Source organism: Lathyrus oleraceus, chromosome 5, assembly GCF_024323335.1.
Source record: "Lathyrus oleraceus cultivar Zhongwan6 chromosome 5, CAAS_Psat_ZW6_1.0, whole genome shotgun sequence".
Classification (NCBI taxonomy): Eukaryota; Viridiplantae; Streptophyta; class Magnoliopsida; order Fabales; family Fabaceae; genus Lathyrus; species Lathyrus oleraceus.
In genome coordinates this window covers 291,077,058-291,083,849 of record NC_066583.1, presented here as the reverse complement: position 1 = coordinate 291,083,849, position 6,792 = coordinate 291,077,058, and positions in this window count along the sequence as shown.

Sequence of the window (6,792 nt, the reverse complement as noted above, 5' to 3'; positions counted from 1 at the left end):
TGAGACATAGACCTCAGTTGGTCTCTATCAGGCGCAATGTCCATGTTGTACTTATACTTTTTCACAAAAGCTTCACCCAAATCGTTAAATGTGCGAACACTTGCATTATCTAGCCCCATGTACCACCTCAAAGCGGCACTAGTCAGACTGTCTTGGAAGTAGTGAATCAATAACTGATCATTATCAGTTTGCGTTGACATTTTCCTAGCATACATAACAAGATGGCTAAGTGGACAAGTATTTCCCTTATACTTTTCAAAGTCAGGGACTTTGAACTTCATCATGATCTTGACATTCGGCACTAAACAAAGTTCAACAACACTCTTACCAAACAAGTCCTTTCCTCTCAATGTCTTCAATTCCTTTCGTAGCTCAAGGAACTGATCCTTCATCTCGTCCATCTTCTTATAAACATCCGGACCCTCCGACGGCTCGGAATGGTAGATGATGTCCTCAACACGAGGAAGAGTGTGAACGACTGGAGGCAGTACAGACATGACCGGGCTAGATGCCGGCATAGAAGAAAATGTGGGTGCAAACCCTTCAGGCATGAAATTTGGTGGCATTCCCCACGGGAATCCAGGAGGCATAGTCGGACCAGATTGAGTAGAAACAACAGGTATGGTTGAGGTAGCAACCTCTAAGATAATAGTCCTCTGAGGAGGAGGAGTTGTGGGAGTTGGAGAAGACTGATTATGGGCAGCTAGAACAGACTCCATCGTAGTAGTTAAACGAGAAATCTCATCCTTCAATTATCGGTTCTCTTGCTCTAAGTTCTCCATGATTCTCGATTGATTGGCGCAAGTGTTGTATCGGTGAGTCAACTTGGCTGAAGCACAAAAGAATAACCGATAAGACATCGGGCGGAAGAAAACCTGCTATGCAAATGATGCATGAAATGCAATGTTTTGTTTATTTTTGTTTTCAAGGAACATACTATTTTATTTGCAAATATATAATAACAATTTGATTGACCATAAAAATCTCTTTTATTCATATAATTTGGAAGGATTACACTGAGTATAGTTTTAGAAACCAAAATACAAATACAAGAGAAAATGAAACTAATCATCCTAAGGATCCCTATCAACAATGTTAGATGATCTAGCTGCAGATGCGTACTTCCTTCAGATGCGTCGAATCTCGGTCTTAAAAGATGTCTTCATCTGAGCCTTCTCAAGGAAAAGCTGATCAACAATCTTCTTCCAAGCACCGGAAGGCTGAGGCATACTAGAGGAAGATGGGTCTTCTGGATCTCTTTGTCTCTTCACTGCTCGGTCTTCAAGAAGTTCAATAAGTGCGTCTTTGTCTTTCGACTCAAGCTGCAACTCCTCATGCTTTCTGCTTAAGGCATGGAACCGCTCTTCTCACATATCTCTTTCTTGCTTCATCTTAGCAAGTGCGTCTTCCAACTCCTCTACATCTTGGTTAGGGAGAGTTGATGGCTCATCCACAACCAAAGACACAGGTCTCTCACAAGCATACTGCATCTTCAACTCCAAAGCTCTCTTCTTCATCCAAGTAGTGTAAGCCTCCAAAGCTACATAGTTACACAGACCAAGCTCGGATCTTCCTTTCCTATGCACATTATGCCAAGCATGTATCATATTCTGCTTCAAATGTTGGGGATCTTTACCCTCTTTATAGAAAAGACCTTCTAACTAAGTGTTATTAGGTTTGTCTCTCAAGGGGAACCCAAGTTGACGACGAGCCAAAGCAGGGTTGTAGTTAATTCCTCCTTGTGTACCAATGAGAGGGACATTAGAGAATTCACCACAACTATCAATAATATCCAAGCTACTCAATGAAGAATCATACCAAACAATATCATCATTAGTGCGAGACATAAGTCTCTGAGACCACCATAGACATTGTTTGTTTTCGACAAAAGCAGACGTCTGAGGCAAGTGCGAAATAAACCACTTGTACAGAATAGGAACACTGCACACAATAGTTCCACCACCTTTAGAATTCCTTAGATGCAAAGAGAAATACACATCACCCAACAGAGTAGGTACAGGGTTCCCAATCAAGAAGATTCTAATGTCATTAACATCAACAAAACCATCAATGTTAGGGAACAAAGCCAAATCATAGATGAGCAACACAAAGATGGCTTCAAAAGCATCAACACTACCGGCTTGAGAAAAGGCAGTAGCTTTCCCAATGCGAAACTCAGAAGCCAACCCAAACATTCCTTCTTTCTTCACCAAATGAGCCTTAATCTCAGACTTCTTCAGATGAAGAGCTTCAGCTATAATATGAGATATGGGAATCTCCTCCAATCCACTAAAGGGTAACTTGTCAGAAATAGGTATTCCCAAGAGATGGGCATACTCCTCTAACATAGGCATAAGCTGATAATCAGGAAAGGTGAAGCAACGGTAGAGAGGATCGTAGAACTGAACCAAAATACTCAAGAGTCCTTCAACCACATCAACAGATAACACAGATAAAAGCTTCCCATGACGTTGCTTGAAGTCCAAGGGATCTAATACAAAAGATGATAGCTTCTTTAGCTCTTTCAAGTCGGGACATCTGAAAATGTACTTCTTAGTGTTCCTTCATCCATAATCCATGGTCTGAAAATATTTGCAAATAAAACCTCAGTTCCTTGAAGTTATTTTTCATGTGATGAATGTTATGATGCACATGAATGCATGAATGCAACAATCACAAATAAGGGATCACACACAAGGCAAACAAACAAAGGTCAAGGGATGAATCAAGTCATTGTCAAGATCAATCATCCATTTTGGTGGATTATGGTTTTCACCTTATCAACACCCAAGTTCCATTGATATTGACAAGACGTGATTGGATCAACCAAGAATCAAGGGTTTGTTATGAGTCACGAGTGTGGAGTCAGGTTAAGAACCATCCCAAAGGAGTGTACTAAGGATAAAAACCTACAGATCATGTTCTAAAAGTTCCCAGTGTCTTAATTCCATCTATCAAATATTATAGGTTTGGATGACTGACTCATCAACCCATAATATTCTCAAGAGAAACTCGTATGAGTGTAGTATCATGTAACAACAGTTATCAAGTCTACACTTGAACAGTCTCCGCACTACGTTCTAAATAGTCCAAGAGGGGTTAAATGTTCTACGGTCCTCAGCTTCTCGGACCCCAAATCAGAGAAAGTAATGTCTAACCACAAATAACTTGTGTGACATCAATAGCTCCAAAAGGGTCTCCACTAAGCAGATGGATCTCAAGCCAACTTGTTAAGGACTACTCCACACAAGTCGAACATGACTATATCATCGTCCTATCTTAATTGCACTCAAGTTCGGGTTAGAACATATCTCACCACTCAGAGATCACCAAGCATGACAAGCAGATTATATCATACAAACAAGTATACAAACATCAAATATACAAATATATACACATAAAAGAGTAGGCTAAACCCACTGAGGACTACTCCACAGCAAAGTCTCCACTTAATTTTTGTAGCGGTAAATTCATGACCATCAAGTTATGGATAAGCTTAACGTCAATAAAACCAGAGTCGCCACCGCGCTTTTATTGTTTCCAAAGGAAAAGGGAAAAGTATGAACAAAACCTAAAGATAAGAAGTTTTCAAATCAAAACTAATAAAATGCCAGAGATTACAGGTAAGGGGGTTAGTTACACAGAGAGAAGGTGTTAGCACCCAAAGTGTCCTAGGTACTCCTAGGGAGCTGTCGCAACCTAAAAAATGGAATGCGAAAAAAAACAACTGGTGAAGAAAGACAGGAGAGTCGCCACCGTGCGTTATTTATCCCAAAGGAGGGAAAGGAAACGCTCGAAGTAAACCTGGAAAAAGGAAAGGACAAGACAGGGTCTCGCAACCAAATCTTGGGTTCAGGAGTCGATTATGCGAAGGGAAGGTATTAGCACCCCTACGCATCCGTAGTACTCTACGGGATCCACTTTTGTAGTTCTTGTCTAAAGGGTGTGGGTTTATCTAATGTGTTATTTACTAAAAAAAGGGGTCAAAAGAAAATGACTCGCACGGGTGTCGCATCCACTGCATACGTATCTCATCTGAATATGAGAATCAGAGTCTTCGTAGCTTGGCTACCTAGGGGTTAAGGGTAATTGTGCTCGCTAAGACATCGCGTCTTATGCCTACGTATCTCATCTGGAATGAGAATCAGAGCAAGCCGTAGTTCGGCTAACTACGGGGTTATGGATATGGTTTTGGACGAACGACGTTACTATGCAATCTACCGGATGCTCGACCTTTGGAGACTTACTCGCCTGTAGTAGAAGGAGTTAACGTGTTCTTAGGAGAAGAAAAATCAATGAGTTGGTAGGGTTAGGGATGCTCATGCAAAAAGGCAGTCCTTGACGAAGGAACCGCGCTACCTGTGGGGATACGAACACATACAAAACAAACATGTATAAAGTAAACGTGCCAACAAGGCAATCGGAATAAATCTCCCAAATGGTATCCCACAAGCAAAGTGGAATATCCAACGAGCTATCCCTGCAAAAGTCATGTGAGCCTTCACAAAAACTCAACAAAAGGGTTAGTGAAACACGATAAGGATTAGGTGAAAACATGCTATGACAAACGTAAGTCAGATTAGAGCAAAACAGAAAAAAGCAAATGCTACTGTCGCGATCGCTACTGTCTCGCCTAGCGAAGGCTTGGCGAAGCGTCACTGCGTGCTCGCCTAGCGAAGGTGCTAGAGAGCGCCTGCGGGTTTTGGATTTTTCATGGATATCAGTATGGTTTCAGAAACCTCAAACCCTGTGGCATACACTTCAGAAATTAAACGATTAAGCATTCAAGGCATTATTTATACATTCATACATAATTATGAACCCGTGGGCAAAAACCTAATGAAATTCATCCATCATACCTCAAACATTCAGAGTATTCAACTTCAAAGCACAAAGGTAATGGGAATAAGGGGCAAACCTGATTGGAGAGATTGGTTGAAATCAAATGGCACAGCTGGATTTGCAAACCAATGTTAGGGTTTGCTTGAGCTGAAAGTGTGTGAGTCAGAATGAACCTTTCAGAGTTGCCTGGAGGTTGCTGCAGATTAATTCTCACTCTCTCTGTCTAGGTTTCTCTCCAGGGTTTTGTCTCAATGAAAACTCTAGTATTTATAGCCTAATATTGGTAGCTTAGTGGGCTTTTGAGAGAGGTCCAAGTCTGAGATTTTTTCTTTTATTTATTTATTTATTTATTTTTATTTTATTTTTTTATTTTTATTTTTTTTTTTCGTTTTCCATTTTTTTTTCGTTTTCCGTTGTTTTTATTTTTCGTTTTCTGTTGTTTTTTTTTTGTTTTTTTTTTGTTTTGTTTACATAACATGTGGGCTTCGCCTAGCGAGCATGACAGTTCATGAACAAACCTTTGCTCCTTCAAGATTAACGTTTTGACTGACGAATAGACCCCTGTTGGAAGTAACTCAAGTCTTTCCCTTGTGTTGACTGATCATCTAAATAGAACCCACAAAGTGTCCTGGATGATGTTCAAGCTTCTTGGAGCTAATCCCGATTGACATGATGAAATGCAATGTATCTAATGTTAAATGACCTAAAAATGAATGCGTGAATAAGGAGGGCAAATTTTGGGGTGTTACAGCTGCCCCTATTTAGTCATCAGCTAACCCGAGCAGGATGAAAGCGAACAGCTTATCAGACAAACAGGGTGAGCTGTGATTGAATACCAAAGACAGACCGAAAATTTGCGCTCCGAGAACACCACAAAAATGTTGAAATACACCGCGCTATTTATTTCTCTTCCGATCCTTTGGCTGAATCTGAATCAGTCTTCTGACTTAATCTGGAGTTTCGATCCTCTGGCTGAATCTATACTCAATTGAGTCCTCTGGTTGGATGTTAATTTTGATCCTCGGGCTGGATACGGTTTCAATCTTCTGGCTAGATCTTCTTCGATCTTCTGGCTAGATCTTCGATCTTTTGGCTAGATCTCCTTTGTTTCGATTCTCTGGCTGAATCTATTTTCTTTGATTCTCTGGCTGAATCTACTTCGATCTTCTGGCTAGATCTGAATTGTTTCGATTCTCTGGCTGAATCTATTTCCGGTCTTCGGGCTAGACCTGACTTCGATCTTCTGGCTAGATCTTCTTCGATCTTCTGGCTAGATCTCCTTTGTTTCGATTCTCTGGCTGAATCTATTTCAATCTTCTGGCTAGATCTGAATTGTTTCGATTCTCTGGCTGAATCTATTTTCTTTGATTCTCTGGCTGAATCTATCTATTTTTCGGTCTTCGGACTAGACCTGACTTTGATCTTTTGGCTAGATCTTGATTGTTTTGATGATAAATTCCCATCATCAGAATCTCGCATCTGGGGCATACGCTGGTTGACCCTTTTTCGAAATCTACAGTCTTCATGTTAGATATGCAGCTTCGAGAATATCCCACTTTTGGGCTTCGTACATATTCTTCAGGCTAGAACATGTTATAATGACTCTTCGATTAGACTTTGTTTTTTTAATGCGATCCGCGGGTTGGATTCTCTTGTATGTTGATTTTCTGTTGAGCTGTCAATCTATTCCTCCAGTTGGCTTGCTGGGGAAATAACGCTCGTAGTCGACTCTCTAGCTGAATCTTCGAAATGACCCTCAGGCTAGATCTCTGGAAAACGATTCTGATGTTGAATCTTCGAAATGACCCTCAGGCTGGATCTCTGGAAAACGATTCTCAGGCTGAATCTTCGAAATGACCCTCATGCTGGGTCACACACACACTTGATCCTCTGGCCGAATCTCATGACTTTGGTTGTAAAGTAATTTTTCAGTCTGCTTTGAAGAACCTG